This window comes from Callorhinus ursinus, unplaced genomic scaffold (assembly GCF_003265705.2).
Source record: "Callorhinus ursinus isolate GAN/ISIS: 27379988/994484 unplaced genomic scaffold, GSC_fseal_2.0 scaffold30, whole genome shotgun sequence".
NCBI classification, from domain to species: Eukaryota; Metazoa; Chordata; class Mammalia; order Carnivora; family Otariidae; genus Callorhinus; species Callorhinus ursinus.
In genome coordinates this window covers 6,087,725-6,111,095 of record NW_027397092.1, presented here as the reverse complement: position 1 = coordinate 6,111,095, position 23,371 = coordinate 6,087,725, and the positions used below count along the sequence as shown (strand labels likewise).

Here is a 23,371-nt window from a genome sequence, read left to right as displayed (position 1 = left end):
AATCTGAGGAATCTGCTTGAGATTCTCTCTCTCCCTCCCCGCTGCCCCCTCCCTGCTCGCACACACACACATCTTCTCTCTCTCAAATAAATAAGTAAATAAAATCTTAAAAAAAAAAAAGGAAAGAATGACAAGTAGCTAAGAGGAATATGTCTTGGGAAAGGACTAGATGCTGGAGAGTTGGTAAAGAAGGAGGGGCCACCTGGGTGCCTCAGTTGGTGAAGCACCTGAGATCTCAGCTCAGGTCTTAATCTCAAGGTACTGAGTTCAAGCCAGGAGTTAGGCTCTGTGCTGGGTGTGGAGCCTAGTTTTTTTTTTTTTTTTTTTTTTGTTTTTTTTTTTTTAAAGGATAAAAGAAAGAATTGTACTGGTACATCCTTATAAAGAACCTGATTTGGAGATGGGAATGCAAGTGTATATAACTAACATGATGATGGTTAAAATCATACCCAAGAAAATCAAAGATAAAGGATAAACAACCTCATTTATCCCCATGTAGGCTAATAATTATGATACATTGTGTGTGTGTGGTGGTAAAAGGATCTGCAAGTGTAGGAAAGCAGGAGTCATCTACTCTTTCCAAGCAGATTGGTTGGTAGCATTGGTTAGAGATAGTTTCAGCCAGGTGACACCCGAGAGAAGTCTTGAATGATAAAATAAAATTTGGAGGAAAAGTCATTTCTTGGCAGAGGCAATAGGATAAAGGTGTGAAATACTATTTTTTAATGTGTTTGTAAAGAATAAAGTAGGAATGGGGCGCCTGGGTGGCTCAGTCGGTTAAGCATCTGCCTTCGGCTCAGGTCATGATCTCAGGGTCCTGGGATCGAGTCCTACGTCGGGCTCCTCACTCAGTTGGAGAGTCTGCTTCTCCCTCCGCCTGCCACTCCCCCTGCTTGTGGGCTCATCCTCTCTCTGTCAAATAAATAAATAAAATCTTTAAAAAAAAAGGAATAAAGTAGGAAATGACAAGTGAATAGAACACAAGGCTGAAAACAGATAAAGGCTAGGTTGTGGGGGGACCCAGTAGGCCACGTTAAGAAGTTTAGATGCTGTAAATTGCAATTTTAAAGATGAGTCCTCAGAAGGTTGAGATTTATGGCACTGTCAAAAAAAAAATGTTTGAAGTTAGTGCTTTGATAGAGAAATGCAGATGGATGCTCATGTTGTAGTAGGTTCATTTCCTTAAAGTCATAACATACTTTATAACCATAGTACTGATAGTATACAGATAGCCTTGGTTCCAACTATAAAATTTAACTCTAGATACGATTTGTCCAAAATGTTAATGGACTCTGGCAGCCTTGGAAAATCACACCAGTTTCAACAGGTTATGGTTACTTGGAGCACTAAATAACCCGAAATTTCTAACTCTACACTTTGCAAAACCAAGATGGTTAATTGTTTTTTAAAACTCGTAAGACGAAAGTACCTGGTTTCATTTAAATCAATTCCACATAGAATCATAAGCATTTTTGAGATGCTTCTGAAGGAAGCAGAAATCCCTGAAATTATTACACAGGCATACTTCATTTTATTATTGTGTTCTGCTTTATTGCACCAGTCTAGATGCCATTAAGAGCACTCGTGATTCATGGGAAAAAAGCCAAAATGTCAACATTCAAAGGAGTTTGGAGGAAGCTGATTCCAGCTACCATGGATGACTTTGAGGGGTTCAAGACCTCTGTGGAGGAAGTCACTGCAGATGTGGTGGAAAGAGCAAGAGAACTAGCATTGGAAGTGGAGCCTGAAGATGGGACTGAATGGCTACCATCTCATGATAAGACTTGAATGGATAAGTTGCTTCTTATGGATGAGCAGAGAAAGTGGCTTCTTGAGATGGACTCTACTCCTGGTGGAGATGGCGTGAAGACTGTTGAATGACAACACAGGATTTAGAACATAACATACCCTTAGTTGATAGAGCAACGGCAGGGCCTGAGAGATTGAGTCCAATCTTGAAAGAAGTCCTCGTGTGGGTAAAATGCTATCAAACAGCATTGCATGTGAGAGAGAAATGGTTCCCAAGAGGAAGACTCAATCGATGTGGCAAACATCATTGTTGTGTTACTTTAAGAAACTGCCTCAAGCACCCCAGCCTTCAGCAACCACCACCCTGGTTGGTCAGCAGCCATCTACATGGAGGCAAGACCCTCCACCAGCCAAAAAGATGATTCACTGAAAGCTCATACGATGGTTAGCATTTTTTAGCAATAAAATATTTTTAAATTAAGGTATGTACATTGTTTCTTAAGACATCATGCTATTGCACACTTCAGAGACTGTAGTATAGTGTAAATATAACTTCTATATACACTGGGAAACCAAAAAACTCATTTGACTCACTTTATTGGGATATCTGCTTTATTGCTGTGGTCTGGAAATGAACCCGCAATATCTCCGAGGTATACACAGTTTCTAACAGTCACACGCCATCTAAATGCTTACTCTTTAAAATGAACATAAAACAATGATGTAGTAAGGGAGAAAGTACAATTAAAGTACATATAATTAAAATGGACTACACGTGCTCTAAGTCCCACACTGACATGTCTATCAGCTTTTTACTTGTCTAGCAGGTGAGGTATTTATGACTTTTCTTTCCCCTGTAGCAAACATTACCCACAGATTATAATAGCTGAAATGACTCCGCTCACTTTAATTTCTGCTTTTATAAGACACCTTGTTTTTTTTAACAGGCAACATGCTTCTTCTACTGAGGCTGCTCGTAAAGTGTGGAAAAGGAAACATTCCTCATCATAATTGCTTTAGCAGCTTAATAGATGTAAAAGACTTGTCTCCTTGCACTTTGTGAGTATACATTTCAATATGATTCCATTTTGTTAATAATATTCAGGAGGAAGCCGTAGCTCATGATAATGGAAGTGCAAACTTTAACACCAGCTTACAGCTCTCAATCACTCTCTCTTTTTGTATTTATAAAAGCGTATATGAAATAAACTTCTGGTTGTGTATTATATTCCCCTCTGATGTTAAGGTAGCTCAATAAAAAATATTCTGTAAGCATCATGATTAAGGTTGTATATACAAAACCCCTCTCGAGCCAATTCATTCTTCCTTTTAATCTATTCTCTGCATTGCGGTCAGACAGAGCTTTTAAAAAAATATGCATATATTTCTTATTTGTATATATGTGACATAAATGATTAAACCCCAATGGTTCTTAAGATCAAGGTCAATTAAGGTCATGATATCCCTCAGGTCTGGGTCCTGTTTTCGCACACCCACAGGTTCCTATGCTACTTTCTTCACTCTGTGCTCTTTTCATTTCTTCCAGGGCTTCAAAGAAGCTAAGCTCCTATCTCTGGGTCTTTTTTATTTTTTAAGAGACAGAGGTGGATGGGGAGGGGCAGAGGGAGAGGGAGAGAGAGAATCTCAAGCAGGTTCCACGCCCAGCATGGAGCCTGACATGGGGCTCGATCTCACAACCCTGAGATCATGACCTGAGCTGAAACCAAGAGTCGGATGCTTAACCAACTGAGCCAGCCAGGGGCCCCTCTCTGGGTCTTTATAGAAGTCATTCATAGAGAATCTATAAATCTATATAAAGTCTACCTAGACATAGTCATTCCCCACTATTTCCTCTCATAACACACATACATGCATACACACACACTCTGTTTCACACACATTGACTACCCTTCAAACAGGAGCCCCCATATCTCCTCTTCCAGTAAGTCTTCCAGAATGCTCTCATGGTCCATACCACAGCCTGAGAGCATCTTCATGTATGCTTCACAACATGTACCACACTAATACAGTGATTGTGCAATTAGCTCTTTCACATCTCTCTCCTTGGAGAGAATACAAGCTCCCAGAGGGCAGGGTATCCTGCACCTTGGTCTGGAACAGACATATATATTGAATGAAAAAATAATAAGTATTTTAAAACTCAAATGAAAAATACCGTAAGAAAACATTTTTAAGTTAGTCGCCTATTATTTAACAGTTTGATGCTTATTTATAAACTTCTGGGGCAATGAATTTGGGTTGTAAATAAACTATATTCATGAGATATCTAATTTCCCTCTCTAATATATATATAATATTTTATATAATATATTTAATAATAACATAACATATGTAACATATATTACATATATGTAATATGTATGCATACACACATATATGCATGGTTTAAAAATATGGCACTTTCAGATATAGCTCTCTTGGAGAGAACACACTAAAATGATACATTAAAATAAACTTTTAATGGGCAACCCTGCGGGGACCCTCTCACTCTTAAACTTCTATCACTTTACAATAAATAAAAATAAATAAATAAACTTGTAAGATTTCTAAAGCATTTCATTTATCAATACCTCTAAAGAAATACTGACACACACATTAAAATGGCATTCTGACATATATGCTAACTTTGTACATCTCAGATATTGAGCTAAACGTTTAGTAAATAACATAAGGGAAGAAGAATTCAGTGAATTAGATTATTTTTTGTCTAAATTACCTTAGAATCCATGTAGAATATGAAATTATTGGTCAAAAACATCAGAAAAAACCTCTATCACTCCTTTCCATGATATCTTAAGAATATAATTGCGCTATAGAAATGAGCATGTATCAAACGCTCAAAATAATAGTACTAGAAATATTGATATTGATAGTACTATTTGATTTGAAGGTAGGACATTTGGAAGTAATTTTAATGCGGATTCTCACTAGTTATACAATGGTGAAACCACTGTTCCCAACTTTGTCAATTAAATAAAAAGAAGAAGAAGAAGAAAGAGAAGAGAGAGAGAGAGAGAGAGAGAGAGAGAGAGAGAGAGAGAGAGAGGGAAACTGTCTGTGGCATCTGTGATACGTGCAACTACAAAGGCATGGATAAAATATTTTGAGAGGAGAGAGGAAAGAACAGTTAATTCTACCATGGAGGGAGAAACAGTGTCAGGGAAGATCCTGGAGGGAGGAAATATTTAAAATGGACTTTGAAGGATAAGGTAAAAAATAGTGGAAGAGCATTTAGATAAACACACAATAAAACGCAATGTAAAGGAAGGGAGGTTTGAAAAATAAATCGAGATTTCCAGGAGTAGAAAGTCATCCAATATAGCAGACTGCAAGGAGTATGGGATGGATGTGTGCGTGTGTGTGGGGGGGGGGGTGTGCGCGCGCGCGTGTGTGTGTGTGTGCGCACATGTGCACCCTGGGGGCCCACGAAGGGGCAGGCTAAGAAGGAAGAACATGTGTAAAGACAGAAAGGGAAAAAGACGCAGGTGAAGAAGTGCTAGAATGCTTAAGGGTCTTCACTACCACGCTAAATACCATGAGTTTGGCTTCTGTCTGAAAAAAAAAATTGGCAAGGTTTGAACAGAAAAGTGATGTGAAGGTCTATGATTTATTTTATGGAGCTTTGAGGAAGGAGAAAGACGCTGCCATAAAGCAAGTCATTAAAAAAGATGATTCTTGTCCTAAGCAAACCTAGGGATAATTACAGAAAATGATGCAAATGGGAAGGTTATATTACATTATTTTTGCATTAGTGAAAACATGTGAAAATGTCTAAAGCTCATCTTTAAAATATCTTTCCCAACTTGAAAATACCCAGTCTAACTCAATTAGGATGAAAGCATGCTTAGCACGAATGTACAGAGGGACATTATCCTTGGCTTAATAAAGGTATGCAAGCGTTATGATATTCCCCTCTGTGCCTCAGTTCCAAAATTCTTAATGGAAAAAGGTGAGTTGTATTTTAAAATATAACACCTGCAAGTCTGATTTAATCAACCAGAATATAGGAAATGAAAGAGAAAGAGGGAATTCAAAATTTGGAATTCTTTTAGAATTGGCTTCCCAAGCATCTCTCTTTATTGTCACAGGGCCCCAGAGATATTTTAGAAAAATAAATTACACATAATTTGAAAAACAATGACAATTTTCACCAAGGAGAGCCAGCAGCCACTTAAATGTGCTAGGACTTTGAAAATTGATCTTTCATGGCTCCCATTCTGTTGAAAATTCCCTGAAAGACTTCAACATGAATTTTTTTCTTTATGAGAACAGAGATTTCAGAGCATTCATAGCAAAAGTTATTCCTGTGGGTTAGTTCTAACAAAACTGTTGGCAAAGGTACTATAAATATACAAGTTCTACATATGGTATTTGGATAAGCAAAATGTAGAATATTTTTCTAACACTTTTAAAATGTTAAGTCAATGAACACATGAAAACTGTAAAGCTTCTCTCACCTGTGAATTTGCATTATTGACTACTCTTCACTTCTTAAAATATGAAACATTGCCCTCAGTTTCAAATATTACATATTTTACTTATAGTCAGGATAAGATTTTCACATACTCTGTATATTATTATATTGCATACCATGTATAGTATTATAATATATATATTATATAGTATTAGTCATTTAAAACTTTGTAATTATACAGTTAAACTTTTGGAAGCCATAAAAACTTGTTTATCTGCTCAATTATATTCTCATTTATTAAAAAAAAAGCAAAAAAAAAAAAAAAGCAAAGCCCTCTAGTGGCCAAAATTATGTACAGTTCCATGATAAGTCACCAAATTATTACTATTTAAAAAAAGAATTAGCATATTTGTTACATTGTTAGTAGAAAACCCACTTTTTTCAAAGTAAGACTTTCTCATTTCCTGAGGTCTAAGTGAATTAAAAGGTGGAACAATTGTGCCATTTAAGTTAATTTCATTAAGAAAGGGATTTTTAAAAAATATTCCATATAGTATGGAATTAAGAGTCCATAAACCACATATTCTGAAATGTCAAGCTCTAATATGTGGAGGATAATGTATATGGATTTTTGAACATATGATCTTCATATGTGTAAACCAATAATTAGGGAATGATGACTAAATCTTCTGGGTAAATTGTAATATCTAGCCATTCACCGTTTTTTTCTTTTTGCAGACTAGGGCTAAACATTAACACAAGAACTATAGAAGGAATATTCACAAAGTAACGCAGCATTTTTAAGCATACCACAAAGCAGAATGGTCAAATCTAACAGGTGGAGGTGGAGGGTGTGTGTGTGTGTGTGTGTGTGTGTGTGTGTATTACAATAAAAAGGGAAATATGGTGAACAGGAGCAAATACCACTGAGCAAAGGGGACAGAGAAAGAAGGCCTTGTCTTGCCCTTTTCTTATTTTTTTATTAAGATTTTATTTATTTGAGAGAGAGACAGAGAGAGCATGAGTGGGGTGGGGGAGAGGCAGAAAGGAAGAAGGGGAGGGGGGAAGGGTGGAGGGAGAGGTAGAAGCAGACTTCCTGCGGAGCACAGAGCCCTACACAAGGCTCCATCCCAGGACCCTGAGATTATGACCTGAGCTGAATGAAGTCAGACGCTTAACCCACTGAGCCACCCAGGCGCCCCTGTCTTGCCCTTTTCTAAAGATTTCAAGAGAAGCTAGAAGGACTGATTTTTATGTGAAATTTACAGATTTTTCAAGCATTGGTGGCATTAAAAAAACAATGATCGTGCAGGTCAAGCCAAATCTGAATGCAGGCATTATCCACCTCCCACATCACCATTCTGAGACCTCGGGCTTAGCAGACTCCGTGTTCTTGCCTGAATACACCACAGAGTTACTCTTCTTTTACCAAATGAAAAAAAAAATATTTTGGACAACCTTTCTCAAGGTTAAAATACCCGAATTAGTCTTACTCAAATTATAAATTAACATAGGGCATCCTACTTGCCAGAGGGCCATTTTCTCTCTTAAAATATTTTTTCTCAACCTTGTCCTGGCCTCATCACATGTAGGAAGATGTACACATACAGTCATCCTTCCCAGGCCTGTGGCATCAATATCTTACAAGGATTTGTCTAGTTCTTGATACATTCACTGTTCTAACAGATACACTGCTGAATATCATCACTGTTTAAAGTAAATCAATTTCCCAACTCCCATATTGACTACTGGTAAACCAAAACTACCCTCAGTCCATTTCCAAATAGGATGTGACACTGGGGTGTCATAGTGTGTGACATTTCCCTATTACAAGCTGCTTTAAACAATTGCTTAGCAAGTAGGGCCAGTGCGCTGCTAGTTAGCTTAGACCCAACTGTCAAAAGCAACAGAGTCATCATCTGGTTCCCCAAAGTAGAGTAGGTGTAGGCTACAGTTAACTGAATGTATATATGCAAGAGAGAAGAGTTTCTGAGATAGAAGAGTGAAGTTCTAATGCTAACAAGTCATAATATATGATTTTCTAATCAATGTTTTTCTTCCTAAGCTCCTCAGAGCGCTCCTTTCCTTTAACTTCAAATGCTCTGGCATGAGAGAGGTCAAGAACAAAATCTACTTACTTACGATAGCATGACAGATAGAATTTCCAGGAAGCAATTCAAAGGAAGAGTTTCTGGGTAATAAGAGCAAATGGCGGTACGAGGTGTGCCTTGAATGAAAATGTAAATGAAATGACTTCTCATTGTTTTACTTTTTATACCCTGTTCAACTTCTTCCATCTTTTTAGTGGCATGTAGGCATTCTTTTTACTTATAAAAAGGGAGGTCGCAGTGAAAAGTGAGTTAAGCAGAATCTCCTTCCACACAGTCACAAATAAAACAACAAATAGCAAAAACGCTTAAGAGCAGAATCAAAGAATGAAAGCAGTGCCATTCATGGTCTTAAATTTTAAAGACTATCAGCTAAAAAAAGAGGGGTTTAGCTTGGCTCAGTACAGATCCTTAGACTCGCCTTCATGCCTGGGGATGAAGCAACAAAGTGAAGTAATAAGAGTCCTCACATTTTCACAAATAACAACCAATACAAAAGTACAATGTGGACTGGGACTGGGGAGGACTACAGAGGATGGGGAGGACTGCAGAAGAGCAGATGGTAGAACAGAGGAAGTGAGCAAGGGGCTGAGGGGAGGGAGCAGAAGTACCAGGACCACGTTGAACTGAAGCATCAATACGACACAGAAAGACTTTCCCCACAGGCCCATGATAACCCTGAATGCGGCAGGAGAATGAGCTGGAACATAACATAACCTATGCTACAAAAGGAGAACAGTAATCCATGATTCCTCTCCATCCCCACCTCTGCTGCATCTCCCCCAGGCCTTCAAGCTATGGGACCGTGGCAAGGACATAAAAGAAGCTCGCCTTCCACCTCAGGGCTTGCTGGAGAAAATAAGTCAGACTGAGACACGACAGGAACATGGTGGGGTGGGGGGGAAGTCACCCAAGCAGCTTGATGCCCAAGGCAATTCCAAGCAGAGCTGTTGAAGCTAAGCAAGATGAAAAAGAATTGGCATGGAAACTCTGTAAACACTACTGTGGTAAGGACAGGGGGAAGAGAAGAAATGCAGAACACACACACACACACACATACACACACACACAAAGGTAATGACTTCTATTTGGAAGAAATGGAAGAAAATGAACCCTGAATGTTTTGTGCTAAAGAAATATTTCATAAGATATACCTATGCCATTATCTAAAGCATGATCTATGTCTACATCTGTAGATACAGATACATGATATGTAGACATATAGATATAGATACGTATAGAATCAAAGAGAAGAGAAATGGGCAAGCCAAAGAAACAGAGTTCTATAATATCATCATGACCAAACTAATAAATAAAATGGGAACAGCAATACAGAGAATAGACATTATTGAAACCAAATTACTGACCTTGCTAAAAAGTCTTGGAAGTCCAGGTTTAAATACAGACTTTTTGGACTACTCAGCACTCTACGTCACGGCGTGGCAGTGAAGAAGGACGAGCTTCTGGCCCCCAAACCCCAACCATGGCCCATCATTCTCCTTTCCCCACCCCAGTCTTCCTTATACCATGAGGGGCCTCAAAAGCACATATGTGGATACCCCAGCCCATACTTCCAAACTCTGTCCCTATATAGTCCCTGCAAATAGTCACTTTTTGGCCACTCCCTGGGTCCTAATATACCAGGGATTTGATCTGCTCTCAGAAAGAAAGATCATGAGAGGAAGCTACGACAAGTCCTTGAACTTTTTGGAGCTGATAGCTGGGAATGCTGAGATCTAGGGTACTGGGGTGTGATCTAGGTGGAAAATCCAGATGTGAGCTGGACATGGTGTTGGGTGCCAAATGGCAGCATAAGGAGGCAGAACAGGGTGCTCTCAAACACAGTGCCCAAGGCAAGGGTCTCTCTTGATGAGCTCTGAAGTCAGTATTGATTGCAGAAATTAGAGAGGAAATAATAATAGAGAGGGAGAAAATACAAAGTGCATATCCATCATAGGAAATGTTGGTTTTCCCAGTAAAGAGGCTCATTATAAAACAGAAGAAAACCCAATGTATCTGAAAGGCTAATTTCCCTGACAGGAAGGAAATAGTGAATGCAGTTGTTTAAACTACACAATATGCATCACTAAAATCTGCTGGTGAACAACTGACACTAGGAAATATCCAGCACTTCAAGGATAGGCAGCCAGGCAGAAGGGGCAAGTTAAAGTCAAATGAGAAAAATCAAGCTGGTATCGGAACTTTCCCAGAGCAACATCAAACGACAGAACATGGAACGGCAACGTGTATACAGTTCTGAGAGGAACAAAGTGTTGCCCAAGAACGTCCTTCCCAGCCAAACTGCTGTGTAGTATGAGGACAACAGACAGAACAGTCTCAAACCTCAAGTACCAAAATATCAAACACCAAAATTCACCAACCCAGAAGCCAACAGGAAAAACTGAAGAAACGATTAGATCAATATTCGTCAGCCAGGTCTACGCATCTTGAAGGAGAAAATACATCACCAGAGCATTTAAAAAATTACCCATGAAGTAGAGAGACAACAGACAGAGAATCTCAAGCTTCTAAGAACACAAAGACTACAGGATCTCTTGAACACTTCTTTAAAAGCAAACAAATAAAAACAAGCAAAAATTACTTGACAATATACTTGACAACACAGGATCTCATTAAACATGGAAAAGGATTTCAAGTCCACTTTTGCTTTTTATTTTTTATTTATTTAAAGATTTTATTTATTTCTTTGAGAGAGCACACAAGTGGGGGGAAGGGCAGAGGGGGAGGGAGAAGTAGACTCCCCGCTGAGCAGGGAGCCTGATACGGGGCTCGATCCCAGGACCCCGGGATCACCACCCAAGCCAAAGACCGATGTGCAACTGAGCCACCCAGGTGCCCCCACTGTTGCTTTTTATATTTCCTAATCATCAAGCAATAAAATTAGAATTTAAACTAAATTCATAAATTATACCACTTATGCGAATTTTAAAAACGCAAGTGAGACTATGTACTGTCATGAGGATGTATGTAGGAAAAGTGCAAAATCACGCACAGGGAGATAGGCACCAACTACAAGAGGAAGGAGGAAGTTGGGTTGGGAGCAAGGGACTCGGAGGTTTTGTGGTTTCTGTGCAGTTTAAACAGGGAAAAGCATGTTGCTAGGCAGAAAGAGCAAATCAGTATATCTATTAAATCTGTTTCACCGGTACCATGTGCGTGTTATATCATTTTCTGTAGTCTTCCATATGCTTCAAATTGTTCAAAGTTAAAAATGTTTAAAAATGCAAAGCCTGAAAAGTGTATTGGTTTGCCTTACCATGTAGCAGCTCTGAACATTTTTAATATATACTATGTGAAGTTATCAAAATGTACATTTTATGTTAAGAAAACAACGAAACAGAGCATCATGGCAAGCTTCTTTAGCAATGATGCCTGTCAATGAAAAAGTTACAAAATATGTTGCCTCTAACATCATGTTATTTAAAATGTGTTGCATACAACAAAAACTGTTCAAAAGATATACGATTCAAATTCAAAAATAACTATAATAAATATGTTTGGGGATCAGAAGAAAGGTGATGCATTTACTCTAAAACGTTTGCTTTGCCTAAGCAATGGACGTATTTATACTGTCCTTACGTATAATTTGAAGGTGAGTTTAGTAATGGAGGACTCATCTATGACCTAGACCTTATATTCAAGATTGCTAACGAAGCGAAATAAATAAATCTTAAAAAAAAAGAAAATTGCTAAGGAGGCAATCTAAAACATGAGTAAGTAGAATTTGACTTGGGAATATGTGTGACAACACGCATGTAGTGACAGGCGGACATGCATGTTATCTCAGCTCCTTCCCTGACCAGCTCAGGAGCCTATGAAGGTGCTTTGGCTATGAAACCCATCATATCCTTAACATTGAACGATCTGTTAACCAAATTGCAAAGCTTCTGCTAGACTATGTGGTTGGATGTATTGTGAGATGAGAAAGAGACCAGCAAATAAATCTTCAGATTGAGTACGGAAAGCTTTAATAATTGATTTAATTATTGCACTCATCTGAACAATTCCAGTACTTTTGGAAGACAGTGGAGTGGTGGATATTAGGTATTTCTTCTTTCCTTCATCTTTTACCTGGTGCCGTCTGGGCTTTGCACGGGTTGTGGGCTCCATGGAGAAGGAAACTTCAGAGCGTGTCTTTGGCCACCCATGGAAAACTGTTACAGCAGCCGCAAAAATACCCAAATCCTATAAGCCTAGGTGTGGCTGAAGTTGAGAAACTACGCCGGGATATATTACACCAGAAAATTACATAGTAATTGACTTTTCAGCATGGCGTGAGGAATGCCTTCCATTGCGAGAAAACAAAAATTGTTCCAGAACACCAAAATGTGCAAGGAAATTCTGTAGTTGAATCTATAGAGAGAACAATGGAATTTAAATCTATTAATACTGCATTTTCATATGTGGGTCCATAGGTAGGCCTTTCTGGAAACAAAAGATAATGGACAACCAGTATTTCCAGGAGGGTACTCAAAGAAACAGTGGCTGGTATTGAGGGAGCATGCTCATAAAGGTAGGAAGAAAACTCTCCTAATGGAATGCAAATTTCCTCCCCATAGAGAACAATATTTTTCCATAATAGTTCATTCTTAATGTCTAAATCCAATAGACAAAAGAGAAAAACACAGAGCACTGGGGGTAATTTATTAAGGGTGAAGGAACATTAACACCTGTAATGTTTACATGTTCATATCCTCACTCCTTTCACCCTTGGGAATGTGGAATGAATGGAAGAGTTTGGAAAGACCAAATATAAAGTTGTTCCTTTTGCTTCCTCTAGCGAGTTAGGTACAAGCAGAGAACACACTTGTCCAGCAACAAGTGCAAGGAGAGCATCTCCTGGCCTCCACTGTGTGGGGTTGAGCGGGTAACCCTGGGATTCAGTACTTAAGACTAATTTATACTTTCAGATAGTGGTACGCTGTTAAGTGTTTAACACCAGATCTCCAGGAGGAAAAAAGTCCCTGCTATAGCTCATTAACTAATTTCCATGGTGTACATACTTCCACCACAGCTCATTTTAAGCTACCAACATGACCTCACTGAACATGGAGCTGGGAAGGTGTGTGAAAATGGGCTCTCACAGCTCCTTTGAGTTGGCTCCAGCATACCACTGCACCTAAGTCTCATTCTTCAAGCTGCCTTGAACTCAGTAACTGAGGTGATATTTTAGCTTCAAACTGCTTATGCTGAATTTCTCAACTGGTCTAAGGCCAGTTGAGGAAAAGGCAAGTGGAGTGCTAATTATTTATCTCCCTCAAACAGTAAAATACACACAGGTCTAATACAGGGACCATTTCTAATGTACCCTTACAGCTCTGTGAGTAATAGAGTAACTGAACCCTACGAAACACTTAGCAAATGAAAATGAATGAATACACTTGATTTTGATGACGGTGCAGAGATATTTCCATATATATAAAATAGCCTGATGTGCAACCTTTATTTGGATACTACCAAGATAAATGTAGACCTTTCTCAGTCTAAAGCCCTGGGGAATAAAAATATTAAGTCCTTTTATTATTAGCCTCAAATATTTCTACTGAAAGTGTTTGGATGTGTTTTCTTCACAAACATATGTTAAACTCATAAGAAATGTAGACTTGATGAAATAAATTCCCAAATAGTTTAATATTGAAACATCAAGCACAAAAATATCGCATATGTATGATATAAGTCAACAAATATTTAAATTGATTCTATTTTATATTTATTTATATTAGACACAAAAATTACATAAGTGGTTATTTTTTTAAAAACGGTAAAAAGCTACTTTGGCAAGGTGTATATAAATGTCAACCTAAATATTTCCCTTTTAGAGCTTATTTGTAGTCACAGTTCATTACTGGATTTTAGATGTTGACTTCTGTACTCACAATTATTTTTCCCCTATTCTGGTATGTTTGATACGTACTTAAACATTTTTTTTTTTTTTAGAATCATTACTACCATTAGAAAGTCTTTCTACTTCCTTTGGAGCACAATGTGATGAGAGATCATGGGAAAAAAAAAAACCCACAATTTTTTTCACATAATTGCTACCACCCTTCAACTCTACATCTATTAAGAGGTGCTATAAGAAGTGAAAGACAATTGAGCCAAAGACACATTACTTTAAATTAGTTACACAATTAAGTTTCCTCAGCTGACTTCTTCTTCCATGATGCTGAGGTAGTATGATAGCAGACTTCCAGTCAGCAGAAATTAAAGTACAATAAAACTGTAATGATGTGGTAGGTAGGGTCCAAGAGATTCATTCGTGTAGAAGTCAGTAATGATACTGTAAGGATAACAACACGAGCTGGACAAGTCTCAGTAGTTAGCAGAGTTGGGATGCTATGGGTCTGGAGGGGCAGTCAAAATCTATAAAGTCCCAGCTAAAAATTGGCACCACCTGGTGGCAGCTGTCCACTCTGTGGGCAGAGGCTGGATTCCAAGACTTGTTAGGACTTCCTGGGTAGTGACAGTAATTCGGGAATCTCCTGATTAGCTGGCACCTGTGTCATCCCCCATCCACAGAGTTGGGAAGGATGAATACCAAGACCATGAGGACTTCCCTCAACTTGCCTGGCTCCCCAAGTGAGGATCTCATTCTTCTTTCCATCTCCAGTGTGCTCCTCATTTGATCACCTTCATTTAAATATATGGATTCGGCTGAGGATGAAAACCAACCTTCAATCACTATCATCCAAATTTGCATTATCATGGGGCATGTAATTGCATGGTTTTATTGTGTTATGTTTGATCCTAGGGTATTTTAATGGATAATCCCACAGACCATTTCCCTGAGTTTTCAGATTATAAATTAAATTAAGAAACGTTAGGGGGAAAAATGAAGCATTAAATTAGATCCTCAAGTATTACTAAACTACTACTTCTACCCCTCCTTCCTCTCATTTTTTTGCTAATTTATGTGAAAGTTTCTCTATAGGTCCATCTCCTTCCATACCTTCCTTTACACACTAAACTATTAAGTATCATCAACATCTTTTTTAAAAACTTCAATTCCTGAACCCAAGAAAAACCATCCATTGAAAATTCCTGTCAACACAATAAATTTCTCATCATCCGATTATGTGTACAATTCAATTTTATGGACTTAATGTCAACAAACCAACATATACAACCACTAGTAGAAACTGAGCATTTATGTCATTAAGTATCACATTATTAAGCACTCATCATTGCCACAGGCCAGAGTTAACATGAGTAATAAATGAGCAAGTGATGGGGAAAGGCCAGCGGATTGTATATTAATGAAAAATAAGGGAAAATGTGAACAATGAGAAGCACATCTTTTTTGCTTTATGAAGTTTCTGAAATTTCTCTGTCCTTCTACCAGCTTTTTATCTACACTGATGGCTCACTAGATCTTGGTATGTTTTTCACAATTTTTTGTGATTTTTTTTGGCAGTGGATCTTCAATACCTGTGCCCTCATCATCTTTGTCATGGCTCACAAAGGGAATGCATAAGTTCAGAAACAAAGACAGGCATATTGCTTATAAATATATATTGCTCAACCTTATCATTAAAATATCATCTTTCATTGAGAAAAGAGCAAAAATGAAAATTTTTCCAGTATTGTCTGGGCAAGCATGTAACATAAATGCGCTATTTGATTTAGATAGTTTGGTGGACAATGTTTTAAAAGAGACTATAAAGAGGTTGCTTGGTCTCAGTACAAATAGCTTACACACAGGCTTCTCCATGCATTTATGTTATCTACCTGGGGCACCATGAAGATCTTTGTGTGGGAGCATATGGAAGACTAGTTCTGGTGGGCAAAGTGAAAAATAAACATACCATTGGGCCCGCAACTCCCTATCTAGGAGTCACATCATCTGCATGTATTTCTATGCATGTATTCTTTCTCATGTTCACTAAAGTACTATTTGTAACATAGGTACATGAATATAAGAATGCTAATCTAAACACTGTGCATAAAAGACAAGAAAGAACAAAAACAAATTCTCACAAAATAAAACAAAACATAACAAAAATACAAAAAAAATTAAATGTTCATCAACAGGGAACTGAGTATACGCAGTGCAGCTCTTCAAAAAACTAATGTAGAAAGGTTTGCATGGGCTGATATGCCTGTCATGGAAAGATTAAGAACCTGTATTTTTAAACAAGAACAAAGACATGGAACAGTGCATACAGTGAGATCACGGTTCTTCTGAAAAGCCCTTAGGAATATACATTGGAGACCGATAAATCCTTTTCCACAATTCTAACATAGTGAGCTTTTCCTCCGTCCTTTGGACAGAATCACCATTTGACTGAGCACCAGATGAAGTAATTAGCTTGCATTCAAAGTCCATGCTCTCTCTCTCTCTCTCTCTACACACACACACACACACACACACACACACACACGCACACGCACATATATATATATGAATAATAATACAAATATGCACACTTATAAATACTAGAATCACACTCAATTCAAAGGGATTCTTATATTATACAATTCTGGGGGGAGTAGGGGTCATTGAGATTTGATTCCTGTCACTAGACAAGAATATGTATGTCCCCATTCTTGAACCCATGGACAATGAACAGATTGCATAGTTAAACCCACCTCCCAATATCCTTTGTTATGCTAAATCTGCATACCTAGTTAAATTCCATAAGTTGAAGAACTTACGTTGGAAATCCTCTGCAAATAATACATGTTTTAAAGAAAGAAGGGGTGTGTATGTGTGTGTATACAGGAAGGTGAATAAACAATACCTATGAGACAGGACTTATCATGTGCTCAAATTTTGGAATGTAAAGAAAAATATACTTTGTTGATACATCTTTTTGTATTTAAATGTTTACCATGTGTATGTGTCATTAAAAAAATCATAGTACACATCCTTAGAGAAAAAATCTTCTCTACCAATAGGACCAAAGTCCTCTAAGATTTCAGAGGTGTATCTGATGTCAACAGTATTGCTCACCATCTATTTGACTCAGGCCTAGATTTATGGTGATTGTACTCCATAAATAATTATAAATCAAATATACAACCCTGAGGATAAAAAACCAAAATCAATTCAGTCATTTAAGGTCACTGGCACTGATGTTCTCTCTCCAGCACCACTGGACAGCTGTGACACGTTAGACTTCTCATACTTAGGTGCTTCTCGTGATTGCCTAATGGCTCAGACAGTTGCTAATTTCATGTCACTTTATCCTTGATGTCACAGCCAGAGTGACCTTTTTGAAGCGGGGATTCCTTGGCTTAAACCTCTTCAGTGGTCCCTCCCCCATGGTCTAGATAAAATCTAAACTCCTAAACAAGGCTGAATTGTTCCCTAACAAATCCCCTCTTCTTCCTTAGCAAAAGAATACCTAACTAAAGAAGGTCAGCAGGGCACAGGGCCACCCTCTGCCAAAAGTCTACATTTCCTAGGCTCTTGTGTAACTAGGAGATGTGATGTACAATGAAGACCTAGCCAGGGGAAGGTAAAGTTTACAACTTCCAGGAAACATCCTTAAGGGACGAGGTTTTGATTTGCTCTCCTCTCTGGAATGCTGACATGATGGCTGAAGCGGCCGTCTTGGATCACAGAGTAGCAGGTGCGCTGGACTACCTACTTTATATGAGAAAAAAGTGGACTTCCAATTCATTTAAACTCCTATTTTGATAGGTAATTCCTCAGAGTTAATCCTAATTTGAATGAATACAAAACACGTTATATGATCTGGTCTCTCTACCGATCCTTCTAACTTCATCTTTTACTAGCCCTACAATTGCCTCTACATGGTAGCTAAGTCTAATTGGCCCTTCCCAGAGCATGCCATGCTATTTCTTACTTCTATGTATTAGTATAAGATGGCTCCCTGTCTGAAATATTCTGCTCCTACCTCTACTCCTTTTGCACGGAAAACTGGACAGTGGACTTATTAGAAGACCAAAATAGTCTTTTTATCCCCCCTAGTACCTAACACATTGTTTGACACATAGTAATTGCTGTAGAAAAGTTCAGAAAAATTTTAGAGGTGACAAAGGTCTCCTTAACCTTCTCCTACCTCCACTGGCTCAGGAGGGAAAAAGGATTTAGAAAGAATACAATGCAGAGAAAAAGTAAAACTCACACATAAATATCTTCAGAGAGAGAGAATATATTGCATCCACTAGAAAAGAATATTGTCCTATGAAAATATGCAATAAAAAATAAGAAAGAGCTCCCACATATTTAACATTTTATTAACCTATTTAAAACTCCAGGAAAGGGAAAGAAGATAAAGCCCCAGAAAGCAGAACAAAATGACTGAAATGGAAAATAGGAAAGAAAAAGATAAAAATATTGGTACGATCAACTTGAAACACCCTATAGTCCATTTCTAGGAAGGTGTATTTCAGAAAGAGAGAAGAAAGGGATGAGGAGAATGATCAGAAACATTATTCGTGAACACATCTCAAAAAAGTAAATGATGCTCAGTATGCACTTACTGGAGTATGTACGTATTCATTCTTCAGTTCATGAGTATCAGTCATCATTACTGACCACATACTACCTGTGAGAACATATGTCGGCTGGAAAGCAAAAGATGAGTAAGGTAATGTTTCTGCTCTCCATGACCTTATTCTATAGAAGAAAACAGGCATATAAAATGGTAACTGCAATACAATGACAGTAGGAACAACAATAAAAGTTTGTCAGAGTTCTGTACGGGTACAGGAGAGATACCGAATCCATCCCAAACTCAGGCTGGAATTTCACACTGTAACATGTCCATGTAAACAATTTATGGGTTAATACTACAGTTTCTAACTTTTGATTTTTTTTTAAATCATTCCCATAAAATGCATTCTGGTGTTTAATTTAAGGCTAAAAAACCTTCATAATCTATGTATTCCAAAAGCCACTGGGCATAACCAAATAACCCCATTGCTTTTTTATTTTTATTGCAGTATAACATATATATAAACAAGCATAAAAATCCTAACAAAAATTCAGTGAATTGTTTCCAAGGTGAGCATACCCAGATGACCCACACGGAGACCAAGAACCTAATACTGCCAGCACCCCGCGAGATGCCTCTGGGTCCCTTCCAGTCACTTTCTTCTCCCAAGTGAAACCATTTTCACGACTCCTAATAGCAGAGATTAGTTCTACCCTTGAACTTAACAAAAATGAAATCTTATCTCATATGCATCCTGTGTCTTGCATCTTTGGCTGAATATTAAGTGATGAGATACGTCTACACTGTTGAATATGCAGTTTTATTTTAAATAAACGTTTTTTAGGTTTTAAAATTTTTTATTAACATATAACGTATTAATTGTTTCAGGGGTACAGGTCTGTGATTCCTCAGTCTTACACAATTCACAGCGCTCACCAATGTTTTTTTAAGGAACATTTTTAGATTGGCTGAATTTCTGTAACAAGAGTATAAAGAGTTGCCATATAATCTCACACTCAGTTTTCCCTATTAGAATCTCATATTCATATGGTAGGTACATTTGTCAAAATTAATGAACTGATACTGATACATAATTGTTAACTAAAGCTAACACTGTACTGAGATTTCCTCAGTTGTCCCTTTACGTCCTTTTTCTGTCCCAGGGTCCCATCTAAGATCATTATATACAGTCATCACGTCTCCTTCGGCTCTCTTGGTTGATAGTTTCTCAGACTTCCCTTGTTTTTCATGACCTTGCCAGTTTTGAGGATATTGGTCGGTCACTCAATTGGAATTTGCCTGATGTTTTTCTTGTGGTTAGATGGGGGAAATGTACTTTTGGGGAGAAGACCAGAGAGGTAAAGTGCCGTTCTCATCACATCACATTGAGGGTATATTCTATCCGTATTGACTTACCACCCTTGACGTTGAGCTTAAAGCACTTGGCTTCAGGTACTGCTTGTCAAGTTTCTCCACTGTAAAGTTACCACCCCCGTTGTTTTTCCTCTTCTTTTCATATCATACTCTTTGGAAGCAAGTAACATATACTAGAAAATAAAAAGTTTATATGATTCCAAAGCACAAGTCTTAACTACTGTAATATGGAAACTTGCATGAAAGCGACGTTTGTAGTGGATCCAATTTATGATATCCACCAAGAGTATCAGCCCAGAAAACACTGACACCGTTGTAAATAGGTTTTTTTTTTCTTTTTCACAAAATCCTTTAAACTGACTGTCAAATAACTTGATCTTTTTATTAATGCACATCTACGGAGTCTTAGACTGATTCTAAATAAGCCAAGTGAAAAACTAGAAAGTACTGTATAAAAATCATTTGAAAATCTGGGTTAGCCAAATTTTGGATGAGTTATTTCACTTTTCTTTCTCTTTGCATGTATAGCCTTAGTTACAGAGTTTCTAAAGAAAATTTTCAATATACACCACATAGTATTAAGGGTTGATATTGCAAATACAGAAGAGTGCTGAGGGGATTTATTCATAGAAGATTAAAGCAGATCACACAATTTATTAACAAGTACCTTATTAAGCTTATAATCAACAAATATGTTATCACCATCATTTTTAACTCGTAAGACAAAATTTGTAAGTCTAGTGATAAATATGCCTAAATAATGCCTTAACTATTTCCTTAGTTTAATATATAAAATATATTATTAATCTAACGTTGCAAAAAATAACATGGAATATTTTCCATACATGATATTGTAAATCATTTAACGTATCTTCGGTCTTACAATGACATTCAGTACTCTAAGCTACCTGCCAAATAACCATAGGCTAGAGTTATATCTGCTCATGTTATTTTTTTTTTTAATTTAAAGATTTTATTTGAGAGGGAGCACGAGCTGGTGGGGGAGGGGCAGACAGAGAGGGAGAAGCAGACTCCCCACTGAGCAGGGAGCCTGATGCAGGGCTGGATCTCAGGACCCTGAGATCATGACCCAAGCCAAAGGCAGACGCTTAACCGAATGAGTCACCCAGGTGCCCCTGTTCACATTATTCTTAAACCAAGTTTCTGTTCTTCCTTTTTAAAAAAATTTTATTATGTTAATCACCGTACATTACATCATTAGTTTTTGATGTAGTGTTCCATGATTCATTGTTTGCGTATAACACCCAGTGCTCCATTCAATACGTGCCCTCTTTTGAGTGAAGTTTCAAAATAAGGTACTGGCTCATAGTCAGTAGTAATAGAAATGACAATGATCTTCAAAACCGATTCTGTACTTTCATTTATCCTTGAGGCAAAATGACCTTGATCTTCATGCTAACTTTGAATCACACGAGCTGCTGCTCTGAGTCATACCCCGCAAATATGAATGATCAATGTAAATTAGCAAGGAATATATTGCAGTCCTCCTAGAAAGACCCATACTACTGAAATTCCATTATTAAAACTAATACACTAAACTTCAAAAGAGTGGAAGAGAACTATATTGAGATAGAGCTAAAATTTTCCCCAGAGTTTATTTTCTACATGACTCAAAATAGATCTTTTAATCCATCCCAGGGGTGTGCTGAAGCCAGTTTATTAATGGCTTATAAGAGTCATTTGTTGAATTTTCTGGAATTTGTGAATTTATTGTTAAAGTCATTACTAAAAATCAAATTATATAAACTAACAATATAATCATATTAAAAACAAAGGTTATGAATATTCAGACCTTATCACTTCTTAACATTTTACTATTACACATGTTCTTGAGCTCATTTACATCTATTGTGTACGCAAGAAATTCTACACACAGTGTGCTATTGTGCATCATTTCCCAATTCCACACTCAGTGACATCAAACTGGTAGCTTGAAATAAGCCATGGGGGCAGTATTTATACCATGAAAATAAGAAAATATTACAAACCTGGGCTCTGCCTCCTTATCTCAGAGAGCTGGTTAACATTTACCAGCACACCTCTGACCAACCCATGTCCAACCCTCTCCTTTGCCAATTCTATCTCCCGTTCCAAAAGAAATCTTAGCATTGGTTCTCTTTAAAGACACTCATTTTTGGGAAATGTTCAGCTGTATATATAACAATGATTCACTTAAAGATAATAAAGATTTAAATTCTTTTGAAATAAAATTTCAATAGAAAAATAGAAAAGCAATGTGATTCCAAGCAAGCAAGCCTCTTGCAGGGAGAAAGTTCCTAGGTGAGTTCAACGAACTCTGAAACTTATATGTGACTTTAATATGTTTTGAATGTAAGAGAAGGCAATAGAGCCTATTGGTGATAGACAAATGGATTTCATCTTGATATCACCATTTACCCTAGGAACCTGCTTAATATCTCTGAGACTTAAGTCATTGTTTAAAAAAAAAAAAGTAATACCCAATGTTGGAGAATGGTTTTGAAGAGTAAAATGAGATAATAAATGTGAAGTTATCACAGATGCTCCATAAACATTAGCTGTTTTTACGGTGTACACTTAGGTTCAGCAATGGGTCACCTTTGTGACCAAAGAAAGCTCAGATTCATAAAACACCCTAAGAATACTATGTAGATGAGCTTTTTCTAAACCCCGCTTATATATATACGTTGAATATTAGCATACCAAAGCTCAGAGAACACCAACATATAAGGAACCTGAATAAATATACTTAGCAGTGTTCCTAAAATTTCTCATATTTTACCTGATCTTCCCATCTCGGTGACTTGTAAGTCATTCCATTCCAAAATGCTGTATCTAATAATGTAGTAAGTCCTCTCACTTCACCTTTGTAGGACAGCTAAATATGCATTTACTGCTGTTTCATTTCTCTGGTAACCCCTAAATCAGGATCTCAATACCACTCCCTACAAACAGAAGCATATAACCTGGTAATTTCCTCCTATTACCTGTTAATACTCATTTTTTGTAAAGTATTTAATGAAATAACGTTAAAATGAAGTATGACATGCAGATAATTTTACAAAGGCCTATTCTAGACTATACAGAATTTAAAAGGATTATACAAGCTTTTAAAGAAGGTTCAGAGGTCATCCAAAAGCAATTATGGGTTTTAAAAACTGTACTTAGGAGACTGGAATTATTAGAGACTGGAGTTATTCAAGAAACAAGTTGAAGGGTTGATATTATAATAGACTTCAATTAAGTTAAGACTTAGCATTCAAAGGATTTGGTCAAAT

At 37.4% G+C, this 23,371-nt stretch overlaps 1 protein-coding gene across 4 annotated transcripts in view; it reads right to left on the bottom strand.

Moving 5' to 3' along the window:
- Nucleotides 1-23,371, bottom strand: part of PRR16 (proline rich 16) — a 235,542-nt gene that overhangs the window by 118,622 nt on the left and 93,549 nt on the right. The window contains exon 1 of one of the 4 annotated variants that reach the window (XM_073878563.1): nucleotides 2,344-2,364. The exons of the other annotated variants lie outside the window; for them this stretch is intronic. The gene's annotated coding sequence lies outside the window, so the exon portion shown is untranslated. Of the gene's footprint in view, nucleotides 1-2,343; nucleotides 2,365-23,371 lie in introns of those variants that run through there. 4 annotated transcript variants of the gene reach the window in all.